This window comes from Macrotis lagotis, chromosome 8 (genome assembly GCF_037893015.1).
Source record: "Macrotis lagotis isolate mMagLag1 chromosome 8, bilby.v1.9.chrom.fasta, whole genome shotgun sequence".
Taxonomy (NCBI): domain Eukaryota; kingdom Metazoa; phylum Chordata; class Mammalia; order Peramelemorphia; family Peramelidae; genus Macrotis; species Macrotis lagotis.
Window position 1 is genome coordinate 96,790,342 of NC_133665.1, and position 21,689 is coordinate 96,812,030.

At 36.4% G+C, this 21,689-nt stretch overlaps 1 pseudogene; it reads left to right on the forward strand.

The window, feature by feature from the left end:
• Positions 1 to 19,527: 19,527 nt before the first annotated feature.
• LOC141496510 (phosphoglycerate mutase 1 pseudogene) lies at positions 19,528 to 21,002 on the forward strand (annotated as a pseudogene).
• Positions 21,003 to 21,689: the final 687 nt, after the last annotated feature.

Consider the following 21,689-nt stretch of genomic DNA (forward strand, 5'->3'; position numbering starts at 1 on the left):
GATTCACAAATGAATTCTACCAAACATTCAAGGAACAATTAGTTCCAATTTTATATAAACTATTTGAAAAATAGGTGAAAGAGTTCTGCCAAATTCCTTCTATGACTCCAATGTGGTGCTGATACCTAAATCAGGAAGAGTCATAAAAGAGAAAGAAAATTATAGACCAATTTCCCTAATGAATATGTATACAAAAATTTTAAATAAAATATTCAAAAAAGCAATTACATCAAGTTATTACTAGAATAATACACTGTGTCAAGTGAAATTTATACTAGAAATAGAGAGTTGATTCAGGATTAGGAAAACCATCAGCATGATTGACCACATCAATAGCAAGCCAAACAGAAATTATATGATTATTTCAATATATGCTGGAAAAGCTTTTATCAAAATACATCTCCCCTTCCTATTAAAAACTCCAGAGAACACAGGAATAAATGTAGTGTTCCTTAAAACAATAAGCAGTATTGATCTAAAACCATCAATAATCTTTATATGTAATGGAGGGAAGCTAGAAGCATTCTCAGTAAGATTAAGGGTGAAACAGGGATATCGGTTATCACCACTACTATTCATTATTGTATTAGAAATGTTAGTTTTAACAACAAGATAAGAAGAAGAAATTGAAGGAATTAGAATAGGTATTAAAGAAACAAACTTCTCACTCTTTGCAGATGATATGATGGTATACTTAGAGAACCCCATAAAATCATCTCAAAAACTGCTTGAAAATTAGCAATTTTAGGGGTGGCTAGGTGGCGTAGTGGATAAAGCACCGGCCTTAGAGTCAGGAGTACCTGGGTTCAAATCCGGTCTCAGACACTTAATAATTACCTAGCTGTGTGGCCTTGGGCAAGCCACTTAACCCCACTGCCTTGTAAAAAACCTAAAAAAAAATTAGCAATTTTAGCAAAGTTGCAGGATATAAAATAAACCCACATAAATCAACAGGATTTCTGTTTATTACTAACAAGATATAGCAACAAGAAATAGAGAGAGAAATTCCATTCAAAGTAATGATAGACAACATAAAATACTCAAGAATCTACCTGCCAGAAACTATGAAAACAACCATAAAACATTATTCACATAAATGAAATCAGATCTAAATAACTAAGTAAATGTTAATTGCTCACCAGTGGGTCAAGCTAATATAATAAAAATTATAATTCTATCTAAATTAAATTACTTATTCAATGTCATGCCAATCAAACTTCCAAAAAGTTACTTTATTGAGCTAGAAAAAATAGTAACTAAATTCATAAGGAGGAACAAAAGGTCAAGAATATCAAGGGAATTAATGAAAAATGCAAAAGAAGGTGGTCTAACCATAACAGATCTAAAATTATATTATAAAATATCAGTCATCAAAAACTGTTTGGTACTGGTTAAGAAATAGAGTAGTAGATCAGTGAAATAGATTAGGGGCAAAAGAAATAGTAGTGTATATGACTACAATAATTTACTGATAAATCCAAAGATTCCACTCTTTGATAAAAACTGCTGGGAAAACCGGAAGATAGTATGGTTATGCATAGACCAATATCTGGTACCCTATACCAAGAGAAAATCAAAATGTACAGGATTTAGAGATAAAAGGTGATATAATAAACCAATTAGGAGAACAAGAACTAGCTTATCTGTCAGATCTATGGAAAGGAGAGCAGTTTATGATCAAAGAAGAGATAGAGAACATAATAAAAGACAAAATGGACAATTTTGATTACATTAAATTGAAAAGTTTTTGCACAAACAAAATCAATGAAAGAGGAATTAAGAGGAATGCAGCAAATTGGGAAACACGTTTTTCAACTAGTGTTTCTGACAAAGGATTCATTTCTAAAATGTATAGGGAAATGAGTCAAAAAGAAAATAAGTCATTTCCCAATCAATAAATGGCCAAAGGATATGGAAAGACAATTCTCTGATGAAGAAATTTAAGTTATCTATAGTCACATGAAAAATTGCTCTAAATCATTATTGATTAGGGAAATGCAAATTAAAATAACTCTGAGGTACCACTCACACCTCTCAGATTGACCAACATGACTAAAAGGGAAAATGATCAATATTGGAGGGTATACGGGAAAACTGGAGCACTAATGCAATGTTGGTGAAGTTGTACTGAACTCAGAAAAATGGCGTTATTTTTCTCTTTATTCTCTTTATTCAGGTATGAATGGAGGGTGTGATCCAAAACTGAAGCTTAGGTGGCTGTTATCAATAGTATAGTGAGGGGCGGCTAGGTGGCATAGTGGATAAAGCACTGACCTTGGAGTCGGGAGTACCTGAGTTCAAATCTGGCCTCAGACACTTAATAATTACCTAGCTGTGTGGCCTTGGGCAATCCACTTAACCCCATTTGCCTTGCAAAAACCTAAAAAAAAAAAAATCAATAGTATCATGAGATGGCTAGGAATTCAAGGACAGTGTAGAGGTTGAATTGGTTCACTAAAGAATCAAAATGGGGAGAAGAGGAGATGGTGGTTAATGCAGAAGAAATAACATGGGAAAGAATTAGATTAGAAGTCATGATGTGAATGAGAAGATCCAATAGATTTGGAATTATGCCCAGAGGGCAATAAAATTGTGCATATCCTTTGATCTAGGGTTACCACTAAGTCTTTATCCCAAAAAGATCTTGAAAAAGGGTAAAAAAAAAAATCCATGTGTACAAAAATATTCATAGCAACTCTTTTTGTGGTGGCAAAAATTGTAAATTGAGGGAATGTCCATGAATAGGGGAATGACTGAACAAATTGTGGTACATAAATGCAAAGGAATTCTATTGTTCTATAAGAAATCATGAAGTACAGAGACTTTAGAAAAGCCTGAAAAGACTTACATGAACTGATACTAAGTGAAATGAACCAAAACAAAAGAACATTATATACCCTGACAACAACACTGGGTAATGATCAACCATGATAGACTTATTCATTTCAGCTGTACAATAATCAAAGACAATTCTTAAAGACTTGCAAAGGAAAATACTATTCACATTCAGAGAAGGAACTATGCAATTTAAATAAAGACCAAAGTTTATTATCTTCAATTTTTAAAAATGGTCTGATGTATGATGCCATTTTTTTGCTTCTTTTTTTTCTTCCATTTGGATTTGATTCTTCTTTCACATGATTTAATATGGATCCAAGTTTATCATAGTTACACATGTAGAGCCTATATTAGATTGGTTTTTGGTCATGGAGGGGAGGGAGGAAAGAGAGGAAGAAAAATATAAAACAAAAGCCCTGCAAAAAGATTGGTTAAAAATTACCATAAGATGTGGTTGAAAAAACAAATAAATAATATTTAAATCGAAAAAACAGTATTTTACTTTTTTCTAGTTACATGTAAAGATAATTTTTAATATTCCTTCTTTTTAGAAAGTTTTGAGTTCCAAATTTTCTCCCTCTTTCCCCTCTCCCCTCCCAAAGATAATAAGCAATTGTTCACAATATTTTCTGGGAAAAGGCTAATTTTTCAAAATTATATCCTATCCTATCCTAAAGTAGAATTGACTAACTTGGGAGATAGGGAAGATGCTCAAGCCAGACTAGGCTCTCAGATGGAATGTGGAAAACCTCCAGTACAAAAAAGAGCAACACTCTTGACTTGAGGTTCCCTATCTCATGTTCTACCTATTCTTTGAGGGTAGAGCCATAGCACCCTCCATTCAATGATGTATACATTCTCACACCTGGTCATACTCTACACATCCCAATGATACCACACAATGCCTTATTCCCATCCTTCTCAACCCTCCCAACCCAAAATTTCATTTTAATTTCACCCAGCCCTTCCACTGTGCCCTCTGGAATGACTGCTTCATAGGCAACAAGTTTATCTTCATCTTAAATCTTTTTCCCTTCCCACTCCTTTTATCTACTAATTCTTACTACTAAAATCTGACTTCTGTTGACAGTTTCCTTGGCCACCCCTTCCAGCACTGACTGCTTTTTTTTTTTAATTTTTATAAAAGTTTTATTTATTTTGAGTTTTACAATTTTCCCCCAATTGTGCTTCCCTCCCCCCACACCTCCACAGAAGGCAGTTTGTTAGTCTTTACATTATTTCCATAGTATGCATTGATCTAAGTTGAATGTTATTCACTCACTCTCCTCAGCTCACTGATTGAGACAGGGGAGTTGGACTACTCTTTGGTCCCCTTTGCTACAAACGTTCCCATGTCTCCCTATCCTGAAAAATCTCTCACTTAATTTTCCCATTCCCACTAACAATAGTCCCATATTTCTTTTGCCTTTTGTAATTTAACTTCTCAAAAAAGGTCAACTATAATAGGTGCTTCCACTTTTTCTCCTCTTTCTCCTTCCCCACTTATAGATTCCAACCTTTTGGATCCACCAAAACTGATCTCTCCAAATGATTTCTTAATTAACAAATTCAATAGTCTTTTCTCTAACTTCCTGGTGCTCTCCATAACTATTGATCTTTTTTCTTCCTTCCTTTTCTTCTCTCTTCGCTCTAGGTTTTTTGGGACATCACCCTCTCCTCATTTCCATCTTTACCATCTGACTACTCCTTTTTTTGTCTCCTTTACTGATTCATTCTCCATATCACTCCCTCTAATAGTAGATGTCCCTCTAGATTCTATTCTGGACCTTCTCTTCTTCCTCTATTCTAATTCACTTAGCAATTTCACCAGTTCCCTAGGATCTAATTACCATTTCTATGCTGATAATTCTCAAATTTACCTTTCCTGCCCCAATATCTCTGCAGATTTCCAATCTTAAATTTCCAACTGCTTTTCAGGCATTTTAAAGTGTTTGCCCAGTTAATATCTTAAGCACAATACATCCAAATCAGAATTCCTTATTTTCCCCCCTAAGACCTCCCCAACTCCTACCTTCCCTTTTCCTATATAGAGCAACACCATCTTCCTAGTCCTTCAGACTTACAGCCTAGGAGTCATTCTAGATTCCTCACCATCTCTCATCCTCCAGATCCATGCTGTTGTCCAGTTCTATCAATTTTACCTTTGCAACATTTCTCAAATGTTCTCTCTTCTCTTCTCTAACACTGCCATCACCTTTGTGTAAGCCCTCATCACCTCACCTCCAATGAATTGCCTTCATTATTGCATTAGTACGGTAGCATGACTGCTTGTTTCAAGTCTCTCCTCATTCCTAATCCATCCTCCAATTATCTATAAAAATGATTTTCCCAAAACACCAATATAATCATGTCATCCTCTTTATTCAATAAATTCCAGTGACTTCCTATTGCCCCTAGGAGTAAACTTTTCCATGAATAAAACATTCCATCTCTCAGCTCCCAGCATTTCCTCTGGCTGTCCACCATGTCTAGAATTCTCTCCTTCTTCCTCTCTGACTACTGACCATCCTGCCTTTCTTTAAATACCATCTAATATAACATCTTCTATTGAAACCTCCCCTAACTCCTTCCAGTGTTTTCCTCTGTTAATTATTTCCTACTCATCCCATAAAAAAACTTGCTTTATATCTGTTTCATGCTGTCTCCTCATTAGATTGTGAGTTCCTTGAGGGCAGAGGCTGTCTTTTTCCTCTTTTTTTGTATCCCCAGCACTTAGCATGGTCACCAGCAAATATTAGACACTTATTAGATGTATATTGATTGACTGATTATCTGCAATACTATAGAAAGCATTCATGATCAGATTCAGAGCTGAACTAAAATGAACTATTGAAATCCCTGTTAGCTCTGAGGTTTTCTGTTCAATTCTGAGAATAAAATTGATGTGCTAGCAAAGTCCCATAGGATGCAACAGGATAACATTGAAAGAAAAGACCAGTTCTAGCAGAAAGCTGAAAGCAATAGTAATAACGATGCTGTGGAGGAGTTGGGGAGAGCCAAAGACATGAGGAAAAAAATGATGAAGAATTATTAAAAACAAAACAAGAGAATTATAAGTTCCTTGAGGACAGGAACTGTGACCCAGTTCATTTTTGTATCCCCAGTGTATATATGTGTATACTATATATATACATATATATAGTAAGCACTTAATAAACATTTGCTAAATTGACTTGCAAGTCATGTTGCCTTGGGTTTCCTTTGGAAAACTCAGAAGAAAGTTGAGCATAAACAATTTCAAATCTTCAAGACATTTAAAGAGGACTATGCTCCCTACTTATTACTGTTGCACATTCCCCACTTTGAAAGTTTTATTTTAAAGGCAAATTCATTTTCCTGCTTCAATGAATTTTCCTTTTCTGAATCATTTTTTTAATTGCCTATGAACATTCCACTTTATTGAGTGACTTTCTACTTGTGGCATTTATATTGTACAAAAGGAACTTGATGCAAGGAAGAAGACAGAAGCAACTTAAGAAGAACATGATTGAGAACTAAGGATTTGAATGGGAAGGCTGGAATTCAGAAACTCAAGTCCTACCACACTATACTTGTTATAACCAATGCAGGAAATGTTCACAAATGGCTTGTCCTGAATTGGCAGTTATTGTAGCCATTATCTCCCAGAAACCCTGGGGAAGTTGTTTGCTACTTTTGGAAAGCAACAACAATAATTTATGGTTCAAATATGACATAAAGTTAATAAAGTGTTTGAAAGAAAAATCAATAGGGGGAGAAGCCAGCAATGCCAAGACTTCTCAAGGGGTACTAGGACCCTGCAGAGCAAACTATTTCCACAGGAAATAAAAACTCATTTATCTTTCCATTGAGAAGAGAATAAAAATCAATTGCATGGCAAACTTGCTAGGAAAGAAATGGCCAGCAGAGTCAAGAACACAAGGGGATTCCTAGACAATGATTTCCTTTCACCCATGCTGCTAGAGGCACAGCCATGGACTGAAAATGAGATGTGTTCATAAAAAGGCACTTCTCAGTTGAGCTGGTGATAACTCAGGCTCTACCGACACTATGCCAAGAGAAGGGAAAATGAAATATCTTTGTTGAAAAAAGATATTTTTGAAGTGTTGTGTTAATCAAAAGGAAAAAGGCAGAGGCATGGGGTACAAATTTCCTCAACACTGCCCAAAGTGGATTTTCTGTTAGGATTTTTTAATGACTGTGTGTGTATTAGCTTGTCAGATTATTCAGCAAGGTCCATAATAGCCATTTTTTGCTATGACATGCAAATATGAACTCTAAGTAATGTCTGCAGGACACATTAAACACTAGACTCATTCACAAGAGGAACCAGGAGGATGAAGTGAATAATTTTCCATGAGATAGTGATGATTTTGCATGTGAGCTTTGTCTACATTGGAAGGATTTTTATAAATATTAATGTTGGTGTATAGATTCAGTTGCAAGAATACTCAAGGGACCATCTTGTCCATCTCCTTGCCCCTGGCAGGATTACAGACTAATCCATTCAGAACTGATGGCTACCTATCCAAATCTTGATGATTCCCAGGGATAACTTACCTAATCCTCTTTAGTAGCTCAATTCTGTGATTTAAACACCCTTCTATACATGTCAGACCCAGAGAGTAATAGTCTTGATAAAGAGAAAGGGTCTCTTTTTGTTAATTCCAACTAAGAAATTAGTAAAGTTCTATTTGGTTTAACCTTATAATTATAACCAGAACTCCTAAAAACAGAGGACATAATCAGAAATCCTGTGAACTTTATTAGTTCTTTCATGGAAATAGGGACTAGACCTCTGATTTCATTGGTCTGATGAACTTACAAGTGAGAAAATAGGGGCTGTCTTTTTCCTCTTTTTTGTATCCCCAGCACATGGTCAGCAGCAAATAGTAGACACTTATAGATGTGTATTGATTGACTAATTATTTGCAATATTGCAGAAAGGATTCCTGATCAAGTTCTGGGCATTTTCCCTGACTGTCTACCATGTCTAGATTGGCACATTATATTATCATCTTAAAGTGATGCCTAAGCATTGAAGGGGAAAGTAAGTGACTTGCCCAGGGTAACACAACCAATTTATGTCAGAAGTATGGCCTGAACCCAGCTCCTCCTGGCTATCACAATGTTTCTCTCCTTTTTAAACAAAATTTTTTCAATCAACAAAAATCTGTCTTCTCTTCCTCCCACCTTCCTTCATTTGAGAAAGAAAACAGTACCTCAGTTATAGCCATGTACAGTCAAGTGAAATAAATTTCCTCATTTGCATTGTCCAAAAAAAAATGTCTCCATCTACATTCTGAGTCAATCACCTCTCTAATAGGAGGCAGGTAGTATGTTGCATCATAAATATTCTGGAATCATAGTTGGTCATTTCATTCATCAGAGTTCCTAAGTCTTCTAAAGAAAGCTTATTTTTATAATATTGATCTTACTCTATAAATCATTCTCCTGGATCTTCTCTCCTCACTTTGCTCAGATTATACAATAGGTTTCTTTTGAAATCATCACTATCATCTTTTCTTACAGCACAACTGTATTCCATCATATTTGTAAACCATAATGTATTTAGACATTTCTAATTGGTGGGCATCCCCTCCGTTTCTAATTCTTTGTCACAGCAAAAAAGCTACTCTAAATATTTTTGTGCTTCTGTAATTAGATATTGTTTTGCTTAGTATAACTCTCTCCCTTTATTTTCCTTCTTATTCCCCTTTCTCTTTTCTTTCTATTTTCTAGAACCAAATATGTATGTAAGTCAGACCATCCACAAGCATTTATTATGCTATTACATGCCAAATTTTGGAGATACAAAGATGAAAGGTTAAAATAACAACCACTCCCCCCCCAATTTTTCCTTTTTGTTTTTATGCATTCCAACATGTGCACCCAGATTATATAAAATAATTTCCCTTTCCTCTTTTCCCCTCTCCCTTGTATTTCCCTCTTCCCTTCCCTTTCTATTATTTTTTAAGATCATCAAAACATAACTGAACTGAACTGCCTCTTTGCTGGATTCGGAAACTTTTTGTCCTAGGGTACTGTTTCCATATACTTGAATGTTCTGAATGGTAGTCCCTGGACATAGCTCACACCAGTGTCTTTAGTATGTGCATCCCTATGTCAACCTGAGCTGGAAAAATAACTGATTTCCTTCAATTTTCAGGTTAAGATTTGATCTGATGTAATTTCTAGATCTGTATAGGGGTGATGGATGGTGAAACTCAACCATATCTCCTCATTCTAATTGATCAAGACTTCTATCTATTGGCTCATAAATAACAAAATCTCTTGAAATAACCACAACTGACATTTATATGACTCTTTATAAAATGTTTCATTACAACCACCCTGAGAAATAATTAGTGTGAGTATTATTACTTCCATTTTACAGATAAGAATACTGAGCTTCAGAGAAGTGAAATGACCTCAAGATCATATAGCATAGTTGGGAAAAAAGTTTATGTCTTTTGACCATAAAACCAGCCTTCTTCCTATGATATTATGGTGCCTTTTGGCAACCACAAAATCATTGCATTTTAGAACTTAAAAAACTTAGGGACCTAATGCAGCTTTTTCATTTTGTATAAGAGAAACTAGAGCTAAGAAGTGAAGTGATTTTCACAACTAGTGAGTGGCAAAATCAGAATGAAAAACCTCTATCTAATAGCTCCCAGACCAGTGATACTCATAAGTATATTACAGATATCACAAATTCCTAGTATATAATATATATAATATACTATAATAATATAGTAATATAGTATATATAGTATAGTATATAGTAATATAGTATGTATAGTATAGTATATCAAATTATGTTAGGTACCTTTTTCTTAACCTTTCAATAGTGTTTTCTATGGCTTCATTTTATCAGAGATCCTGTATCTAAAAAGGAAAAACTTTTCCACAAGCTATTCTTACTTTCTTCATGAATATATGTAATTGATCTATTTATATGTGACCAAAAAAATGTGTGTGTGTGTATATATATATATATATATATATATATATATATATATATATATATAAAGATATACATGTAGCCCTCATAAATAAACCCAATAAGAGGAATTTCACTAATATAACATTTATCAAGTAGGGAGGAAATATATTACTTTAACACTTTACAGGTTTTTTAAAAATGTTTTAGGGAAGGAAGGCAGTGGGGATATAGTGAAATGAGCACTAAATTTGTAGTTGGAGGATCCTGGCTTTGCCTATTTCCAACTGCATGACCTTGGACAAGCCATTCAACCTATCAGACCTTAGTTTCCTCATCTCCAAAATGAAGGCTCTTAGTCCCCTTCAACTCTCAGTCTATGAACTTGATGTCATCTTGCCCTTGCCACTAGTCTCACTAACAATGAAAAAAATCTGTGCTTCTGCTAACATTTTCATTTTACTTTCAGTCCATATCAATCTAGCCATTATCCCAGTCTGATGTGGAATAGATTAAAATTACTATCCAGATATATCAGTGAGACTTAAGATGTTAGCTGTTTTTCTTGTGATCTAGAACTGCGCTGATTTCTTGGTTTCCAATTTAGATTGTTTCTAAATATCCTTGAGATCTTGATCCCTGATGTTAACGAGCTTTGGCAAATCACTTAATAAGGCTTGCTATCAGGATGGCTTCAGAAAAACCTGGGTAGATGAATACCAATTGTTGCAGAGTGAAATTAGCAGAACCAGATCATTGTACACAGTATTTGCAATATTGTAACAATAACTAATTGTGAAAGACCCATGATCAACATGAAAGGCTCTGATCAATTCAATGATCCATAATAATTCCAAAGGACTCATTAAAAAATACTATCCACCTTCAAAGAGAGAACTGATAAACTCTGAGTATAAATGGAAGTATCATTTTTTTCACTCTATTTTCTTGCTTTTGGGGAGAACATGATTAACATAATGCATAGTTTTCCATGTGTAGTTGATATGTTGCTTGCCTCTCAATGATATAAAGAAATGAGGGAGAGGGGCAGCTAGGTGGCGTAGTGGATAAAACACCGGCCTTGGAGTCAGGAGTACCTGGGTTCAAATCCGGTCTCAGACACTTAATAATTACCTAGCTGTGTGGCCTTGGGCAAGCCACTTAACCCCATTTGCCTTGCAAAAACCTAAAAAAAAAAAAAAAAAAAGAAATGAGGGAGAGAGAATTTGGAATTCAAGTTTTTTTTAAATAAAAGAATGTTTTAAATACATAAATAATAAAGTTTGGGAAAAGAACTTGCTTTCCAGGCTACTCTCAGTTTATTTGTCTGTAAAATTATAAGATTTAACTAGACAATATTTAAAGTCTCTTCCTGATCTGTATTCTATGAATTTCTACCTTATCCAAGAATTAATTACTATGGGATTCAACTTTGATCATACAGAGCTTCTAGAATGTTGCTAAGAAAGGTTGCTATAGAACCAAGCTTAATTTCCAGATCAACTCATTGTGCAATGGTAACCTAGTACCTATCTGGACCTTATATATAGTGGCAGAATTGTAGCTAGGAATTTTACACTCAAGTATGTGTCACAACCCAGGGAAAATGGTATGAAGCAGAGCTTCAATTGAAATTAGAGGACTGTGGAATGGCAGAGACCCCGGAATCCCAGCATGAAGCTACTGTGAAGAGGCTGCTATTGATGATGAGAGTAGAGGAAGAACTCACATCTGTTAGCTGCCTATTTAAACTACTTTTGCTAAGTGATAAGCCCTATTGTTTCTAGGCTGGACTGAAAGTTGTAATAGCATCTTCCATATTCAACACCCTGTACCAAAGTCCTAATTGATCCCTTCTAGTTAAAGCTCTACATCATAGAAGTTGAATAATCTTTGTGGAATTGAATTGAATCTAACTCTGCTGTTACAATGTAAGTTAATTGCCTTATTAATTTTTGTTCTATACAGAATTTTTAAAAATATTCTATTCCTGAGATACCTATATGTTTAGATCTATCTTTCCAAAAAAAAATATTTCAGTGCGTGTCACAATGGCATGGTAATGAAACATGCTTATAGATTTTAAGCACAATGATCTCTGCATGTTGCTAACAATTACAATCTGGAATAGATTTTCTTAGCTGTTGTTCTCTGGCAACCAAAGGAAACAAAATCTTCTCCTTGGCACTTGTATCTTTACTTCCTTATTAGTTGCTTTCGCTATGTGAGTTCAAAACAGTTGATGTGATAGCTATTGTCCACAGAGAAGATAAATAGGATTGTCACCATTATTTATTCAGAGGCGCTCTGTTTGACTAGTTTATTTAGCTAAGAAAAGAAGATATCAAGGGACAGTTAGGTCTAGTCTGATCAGGTCTAGTCTAGTCTAGTCTAGTCAAGTCTAATCAAAGCTCAGGTCTAGTCCCTCATTTTAATATTCATTCTCTCATTAACTGTTAACCAATCAGAATTGATTGCCACCTTCAGCACTCTCTTCGCTTCTCACTGTTATCCAATCAGAGTAGATTGCCACCTTCAGAAATACCTACTCCTAGAAAGGTATATAAACTGTGAATGCCCATAATGATTGTCTTTGTTTTAAGAGAGAGATGGCTAAATGACAACCAATCCTTTTATTAAAATGCTTGCATCATTAATAAAATGTTTGAATTACCCAAAAATTATGTCTCTTGAACCTATTTAAATGCCTCCAAACAGTAAAGGTAAACAGAAATATTTGCCACACAAAAAACAAATTAATCAGAAAATATTTGGGGGGTTATTTTCAGGCTGCTGAAAAGATTTAAAAACTGTGGAATGAAAAACTCCCTGAAAATCACTTGACATTGTCCTTTTTAATAGGTATTAAGTATTCTGTGCCTGATTTGAAAGATACAAGCAACTTGTTATTGAAGAGTGTAACAGCACTTTAAGACTGGTCGGAAATGATTCTAAGTCTCCTAGAATCCGAGACTAATATGATCATGGTTCATTCTCAGCACTCAAGCAAAGTCATTATTTAAATCCTCAAGAACTGCATTAAAATCTGGTGTTAATTAATAACCACTTCTAACTTCAAAGTTCTTCAGTGGGAGTGGTTTTCAACAAGAGAAAAGGCTTTTATGTTTTTAGTGGAAAGAAAGGAAGTTGAAACTGGAAGGGAGTATAGGAGTAAATCATGCTACAGATGGCTTGGATGCCTCATGGGAAAGCTTTGTTTTTGCCAGTTAGGGTCTTTTGTGGTCCCTGATTGGTTTTCAAGATCACAGAAGTTTCAGAAATCTCTTTCCTTTTCATCCAACCACTTTAGTCTTACATTATGGAAGAAAGGATAAAGGTAAGAGGATGTAGTTTACAGTTACAACTCGACCTATTCAAATAATTTATTAAAGCTGAAAAGGGGGGTGTGATGCAGGGGATACAAGGAAAAGACATCAAAAGACTATTAGCATTTCTACAGAAGTTTAAATAATATAAATGAATCACAACAACAAGAAAACCCAAAGAACCTAGAAACTACCTCAGGAACTAAACATTTGAGTTCTTTGTCAAATAGAGCAACATGGAAGCCAAGAATTATATTTTTGAGAGGACGGAAGACTATGAGATCATATTGCTTGCCTTCACAAGAAGTTAGGAAGGTGCGGGGGGGGGGGGGGGAAGAATTTGGAGTTCAAAATTTTAAAAAATAAATGTTAAAAAATTATAATGCAATTAGAAAATATTTAACAAATTGCATAAATACATATATATATATTTAAAAGATTGTGAGCAATCTTATATCTTAAGACATTGAGAAAGAGTGGAAAGAAAAACAAATTTGCATAAATCTTGCATAAAATCCAATTAATCCAGATTATCCCATGATCATTTAAAGATAAAACTGAAAGAAGCATAAGAAACAAAAAAGGGAGCAGATTTGTTAAATACCATTTGTCTCTTCAATTAATATGAATCCCTTTTATTTATACTGGAACAGCTTTGTCTATGATTTGCTTTATGGGGGGAGGGGAGGAAGGGAGGGAATGGTATTAAAGAAGGCAAGAATCAGGATAAGCAGCTAGATAAAGCCAAGTTCTTAACCTTTCTGCATGTTGTGGACTCCTTTTGCAGGCTAGTGATACTATGTACTTCTTCTCAGTCTAATGGAAGTAAATATTAAATTAGAAGTTAGTGAAAATAAAAATGCGCTATTTTCCCATTCAAGTTCACAAATTCTTTGAAATCTATTTACCAACACCTTGCAGATGCTTGTACCCCAAGTTGAGAATCCTTGATAGTGTAAATCTGTGTTGGAGTTGGGACAATTTTAATAATTTGGAAGGATAAATTCTCAAAATATATGAAAGATGAAGACATCAAGGATTGCAAAAAATAAGCACTATTTCTACAGACAATAAAGAGTAATTATGAGGTTTTTTTGGACAAGGCAATGGTTAATGACTTGTCCAAGATCACACAGCTAGCAAGTCTCAAGTGTCTAAGGTCAGATGTGAGCACAGAGCTTTCAGACTCCAGAGCCAGTGCTCTATCCACTGCACCACCATGGTACCCTAAAAAAAAGAATGAAAATACTACAATAATTACTATTCCAAATAACTGTTATTTATTTCTATGAAATCTTTGAAGATGAGATATATGAATCAAAAGTAATCTTCATAAAAATATGAGTTTCTGTCTGTTCTCTTCTCAATAGTTATATGCTACAATAGACCAACTTTGCAATCATATAATTGACTCAAAGGAAGAAATTGCACATACTTATTCTCTGTTGATGATGTAAAAGTATTTGATTTAGTATAACAAAAACAGCCTTAAAAGCTTTCTCCAATAAGATGACTTCCATGAATCTGTCAAGATTATACAAGATTTATCTTTAAAAGGTGCAGTCTTATACAATGTTCTATTTTATGCATTCCATTGGAGTAACTAAACTGACCTTGTTGTTGTAACTCCCACACAATGATCCCATCTTCACCATAACTCTTAAAAGCATGTCCCTTCTTCACCTTTGCCTCTTAGATTTCTTTTCTTCAATAATTAGTTCAAACAGCACCTTCTACATGAAATTTTTCCCTGATTCCTGCCCCTTTGGCTCTTACTATCTTCCCCTACAAAAAAAAAAAGTTTGCGTGTGTGTGTGTGTGTGTGTGTGTGTGTGTGTGTCATATGTGTATATGCTCATTTATACAGATATATAGAAACAATAATATATTCATACATGTTTTATGTTAGCTCTCTCAGTAGAGTGTGTAAACTCTTTGAGGGCAGGGACTATCTTTGTTTCCTTCAAATTGTAAAAAATGTACCATTTTAAAAAAATCAGACCCTAAGAGACAAGAAAAGGTAAGGCAAAGTTTTTATCTTCTTTGGAAACCAATACTTCCTGGCTCTCTTGCTATATAACATCTACTTTTCTGTTTTGTCCTTTTCTCCACTTCTTATTACACAATTTCTCTAAAATCATTTTCAGGTTGAATGCCCTTACAGAGGAAGAGACAGGAGTATAGTAGAGTTAGTTCCTACTGACTCAGGAGGGCCCAGTGTTAAATTTTCAGTGTAAGCATTTACACCTCAGAACTCTGAAAATGCTACACTTAAGGACTTGGTTTATTGTTTTGTTGATTGTATAGATTTAATAAAATGATGAAGAAAAGTCAGTAATGCAGATTAAGTTTTCAGAAAAATCTGGGAAGACTTATGATGCAAAAGTAAAGTGAGGAGAACCAGAAGAAAATTGGACACAGGAAAAAACAATATTCTAACAATGATCAACTGTGAAAGACTTAGATATTCTAATCAAGGCAATGATCCAGGACAATTCCAAAGAATCCATGAGGAAAAATGCTATCCATCTCCAGAGGGAGAAGTGCTGGATAGATTGAAGTATACTTTTTTCACTTTATTTTTCTTGTTCTGTGTGTTTCTATTTTCTTTTATAACATGACAAATCTGGAATTATGTTTCTCATGACATATTTATAATTGAAATATTTCTTGCCTTCTCAAAGGGAGGAGCAGAAGGGAGTGATAGAATTTAGTACTCCAAAATTTTTATTGAATATTTTTAAACTGTTAAACTAATTGGGAAATGCTTACAAAATAAATTAAAAATTATTTAAAAATAAATAATACAGATTAAACGTAAAGGTGTGTCCTGTAATCTTTTCAGAGTCTTTTGTTATACATTTACTAGCATACCCCTGGCCATATCATTTATATCAGTTAATGTCCAATCTCAGATAAACTCAGTAAAATTTTTTCAATACTATTGTTACAAAAATTTAAAAGCTATGTCAAATGTCCCAAAGGGCACTAAAAGAAATCAACACTGTTTATGAATTTGTTCCTAATAACAATGGGAACCAGAAATAATTCTTCTCTAGATAAAAATGTAGACATTGATGGTATTTTAAAATTTACAATACTTTATCTACATTATCTATCATCATAATAGCTTTGTGAGACAGGTATGATTATCCCCATTTTACAGATGGGTAAGTGAGCTTCTTTAAATTCACCACCAGGACAGGTGGAATACAGCATTGGGCCTAAAGTCAGGAAGCCCTGAGCTCAAATCAAGACTCAGACAATTTACTAGTTATATGACCCTGGGAAAGACTTCTCCCTATTTCCTCAACTGTAAAATATGGGGATAATAATAACATTTGCCTCCCGGAGTTGTGAGGATCAAATGAGATGATATTTATAAAGCATTTTGCAATGTTTAAAGCAAGATGCAATTGTTATTACTGTCATAATGCAAATTTGCAAGTATATCTATTGAATAAAATAGCAATTGTCTACCATGTAGTGAAAGGGGGTATAGAGAAGAAAGATGGAAAAACAAATGCTTAACTTCAATAACGTGTTTATTTGTTTTGGAGGCAAACAGGATTCAATGCCTCACCCAGTGTTGCATAGCTAATATGTGAGGTCAGATTCAAACTTCTGTCCTCCTTACTCCAGGCTGGTGCCCTATCACTGTGCCATGTAGCTATCCTGGCAATGTATGCTGAGAGAAAGGAGACAAGAAAATGCAAAGAGGAAGAGAAGAAATGTAGACAAGAAGGAGAAAGAAAGGAATCTTAGGATGTTTAGTAATAAAAAATAATGATGATGATGATGTTTGTCCTTTGCTCTCAAAGAAGAAAGATATGATATCAGGGAGGTGATACCATGGCAAGTATAATAATACCTCACATAAGTATAGCTATTTTCAGCTTACAAAATACTTTCATATGCATCTTTCATTTTAGTCTCATAACAGCCATTGAGGGAGGCAGTCCATATAGTCTTATGTCCATTTTATAAATTTGAAACTTGAGGCCCAGAGAGGTGAAGTGACTTGCTCAAGGGTGTGCAGCAGTAAAATATAAAGAGCTAAGACTTTAATGCAGATCTCCTTCTTCTAAAGGAAAACAAGACAAAGGAACAGGAAAAAGAGAAAAGGAACAGAGGAAGCTTAAGCAAGGAAAAGAAGTGAGGTGGGAAAGAAGGGGAAAAGAAAGAAAACAGTAAGAGAGGAGAAAAAGAAAAGGGGGAAATGAAAAAAATTGAAGAAGGTGGTAAAAGATTAAAAGTTAGCCAACAATCTTGCCTATCTAACCTATATCCCCACCATAATGATTCCCCCAAACCCTCAACCCACCTCATAAACATGATTGTCCTCTCACTTTAATTCATTTAACACTTTCCTTTCTTTGTTCCTCTTGTCATGAACTAAGTGATAATTTTAAAGAAAAATGAAAAAAAAATTCAGCAAAACATATCAATAAAGCAACAAAAAATTTCAAGAAATATGAAAAATGTACCATGTTCATGGACCTTCTACTTCTTCAAAGGGGTAGAATGGGAAGTATTCTCGTATCCCTACACTTGATTACATGCTAAGACATGGGTAGAAAAATGGGAACAATTCACAGGAGAATTGCAAGAGGACCTGAAAGTCATAAAATTATAGTTAAAGGATTCGTAACCTTCACTATAGGTATGTGAGGACATGATTCTAGGGAATAAAAGATCAGTCCTAGGGGAAAGAAGAGGCAGGACTCTAGTGCTTTACACCAAAGTTGAAACAGAGTCTGAGGTCTTGGGGATCAGTCCAGACAGAAACTGAGGGATCACGCCAGTAAACCAGGTGCAGGGCCATAAGTTTGGCACAAAGAGCCCAGAGCTAATCCAAATGGGCCTTCAGATGATAGAAGCTCAAATGGGAAGATGGGTGGCAAAGGTCCAAGTCAGCAGGCTTTTGATATAGGTTCAAATGGACAGGCATGTTATTGAGTTATAAAAATAGGAGTTGGCATGAGGAAGTTCTAGTAACATGTGTCAGGGACTGTGCCATAAGAATCTGGGAACAACTGGTATGGGACAATAAAGCAGCAGTAGACTGGCACACAATAAATATCATGAATTCTGCTGTGAAAGAGGGACTGGACTCCCAAAGTCATAAACTCATTTATTATGAATGGGTCCAAAGTTTTATCACTAAGATATAAAGATTAGGCCATGACCATTATGGCCTTTATTTAAAGTTAGTAAAAAATCAAAATAAAATCAAAATCTTGTTTTAAGAAGTCGAAGGATAGAGGCTTAAGACATCTTACCACAATGAGAGACCAAGAAATGAAATGGTTTGACAGAGTGGAAAGAGTGTTGGATATGGAATGAAAAGACTAAGGTTTGAATTCTGGTTCTGAATTTTACCATCTGCAAGATCTTGGGCAAATTACTTAATTAGTTTTAATTTCCACATCCATAAAACTGAGGTGATAAAAAAATTGGAAAAGGAAAGGAAAATGAGAAAATTACTATGAAAATTGTATTATTCTGTAAGTTATTATAATCGTTATAGGAACCAGAAAACATAGATTTTCCAGGAGACTTTGTCCACATTTTTTTCACCAATCGGTTGTAGAAACCAAAAGAGGTAGAGATAACTAAACTCTATTCCCATATCCTTCCATTTTTCATCTGTTAATGAAACTGCTTATTTTTTTCCCATCAGTCATTCCTCCACCAGAAACTGATACCAAAATTAAAACACCCAACCTGTTATGGATTAGTCTCTTTTCACTAAATGGCATCCCCAGTGGCTAAAAAAGCTTCTTGTGGGCTAAAATCCACCAAATAGAATTTTGTTTGGAAGTGGTAGAAATTTATTTAATGGAGATGTCAGGAATGTGAATTATTGTAGACTTTCAGGGGCAATTCTAGTTGAATATAAGTAACTGTGATATAAAACGAAGTCAAAAGACTTAAGATGAAACATGTGATCCACTGCCAGAAAAAGAATTGATGTAGACTGAATATAGATCAAAACATATTTTTATATTTTATTTTTATTGGATATTTTTGTCTGTTCTGTTTTGCAGATGGCTAATATGGAAATATGTCTGGCATGACTGTTATGCATAATCTATATCAAAGTGCTTGCCTTCTCAGGGAGGTCAGAAGGAAAGGAAGAATGGAGGGAAATTGGAACTCAAAAAATATTTTTTTAAAAACATATGTTATGGGGCAGTTAGGTGGGTAGTGGATAAAGCACTGGCCTTGGAGCCAGGAGTACCTAGGTTCAAATCCAGTCTCAGACACTTAATAACTACCTAGCTGTGTGGCCTTGGGAAAGTCACTTAACCCCATTTGCCTTGCAAAAACCTAAAAAAAATGAATGTTAAAATTGTATTTACATGTAATTGATAAAAAAATTAATATTCTTTTTAAAAAAGAATATAAGTAACCATGCGTGCCTTATTAGCTCTAGGAGGACTTAGCCAAACTAAGCTAGGTCCACGGGTTACGGTTGGCTACATCTCTGTCCCTCAGGGTTCTAGCAGGTACTCTGAGTGGCAGTGGAGTTCTCCATGTTAACAACTGGGGCTCTAATCATGATGAGTTCTCCCCAGCATCAGTCAACAGTGAATAGTCTCAATTTTAATTATCAATTACTTTTTATGAAGGGATTTTTATTGAGAAGATATAGCAAGAACAGAAGTATAAAACACACACACACACACACCTCAAAAGCAGAACACGAGGTGTCCTCGGCCCGGAGCCTCCAAGCTGGGGCTGCGCGCCTGCAGCCTGGAGAACCGCTCCAACGGCTGGCACGACGTGCACCTGAGCCCCGCCGGGCACGAGGAGGCCAGGTGCTGCGAGACGCTGGGGAGGAGTTTGATACCTGCTTCTCCTCTGTCCAGAAGAGAGCAACCCGTACCCTGTGGACAGCACCAGATGCCATGGACCAGATGGGGGCCTGCTGTGAGGACTGGGCGCCTCAGTGAGCGGCCCCACGGGGGTCTGACCGGCCGAGGCCGCGGCTAAGCAGGGGAGGCCCGGGTGAGGCTCCGGCGGCGGTCCTTGGCATCCCTCCACCGCCAGTGGCTCCTGACCGCCCCGTCTACAGCAGCACCAGCCAGGACCGCCGCTGGGCAGGTCTTACCCAGCTCGGCTGCCCTCCTGGGACAGCTTGCAGACACCGTGGCTCGGGCTCGCCCCTTCTGGAAAGAGGAAAGCGTCCCTCGGATGCGGGAAGGAAGCCGGTGCTGATGCAGCCCATGGCAATAGTCTCGGAGGGATTGGCAAGCATCCTGAGAGTCTGTCTGAAGGAGCGCCCAGGGAGCTGAATCTGCCCGCTGGCATTCCCATCGCGCGTGAGTTAGACAAGAACCTGCAACCACCGGGCCGATGCAGTTCCTCGGAGATGAGGGGACGGTCCGCAAAGCCTGGGAGGCCGGGGCAGCCCGAGCAGTGCCGGCCGGCTGTCAGGACCGCAGGGGCCGGGTCCTTCCCTTCTCACTCTCCACCACTGGCTCTCCGCTGCCTGTCCCCCACACGGACCATCGCCGCACATAGCGGCAGGGTCCTCTTCTCATTCTCTTCCTCCCTATTTCCGACCAATTCCTTTCTCTCCCTTCAACCGCTTTAGTCAAAATGCCTCCTGGGCCCTTTGGCTCATTAAGGACCTGGTTAGGGATGGGGACCGAGTAAGAAATGACCGTTGTGGGAGCAATTGTTCCAGTTCTTCCTATGAGCCAGTTGTGCCAGGAGGGCAGCCCTCTCGGGCTGTTGTAGGAAGCCGCCTATCACCCAGGGGGTCATTTGACGAATCGTTAAAGTCTTGTTTGCCCTCCTTAATTCAAGAAAAATGAATCGGGGACGTTGATCATGTCTTAATGTTTACTCGATGCATTTGCTTTCACAAAAGGCCCTTTTCAGACTGGTTATTAGTGTCTTTTGAAATTAAAACTGCCCCACTTGGTCGGCATCAGACATCTCAAGCAGCATCAGACGAGAGTTCCTTGATTTCTAAGGGGTAAAGAAATACATGCCACTGTGTATTTTTATAACCCCTGCTCTGTTCTGTGGAAGTGAAATGCCCCTAGATCATGCTGAAATAAGTCTCAGTGTCCCATTGCCTTCCACCTCATGTCCAGCCACCTGGGTCTTCATCAGTTTTAACATTAACTGTACTAACTTCCCCCCCACCACCCTTTTTGTTGTTCACTATAATAAAGGAGTGATGTGAAATTTAAAAAAAAAAAAAAGCAGAACGCACGCTCCTCTATATCACTTTCATCCCTAAGGAGAATGAACTCAAATTAAAAGTGGTTGCTACAAAGAATTTTCACTTCCAAGTTCAAGGTAGCCAATGGACAACTCATTCTCTTGCTTGTATGATCCAGCATTTTGGGTGGGGTGGGGGGAGGGGTCAAACCACTCCTGAATTGGATCCTGATCGTTCCTCAGGGCTCTTTCGGGAGACTAAAGTCAGTTGCCAAAAAACTTCTGGACCTGTGGTGGTCTTACCAACCTTTGAATGTTAATCTATTTCATCTTTGATGCTTTTTCATCTTAAGAAAGATTGTCACTGTGACAATCCAGTGAACCTCCTTCTCAATTAT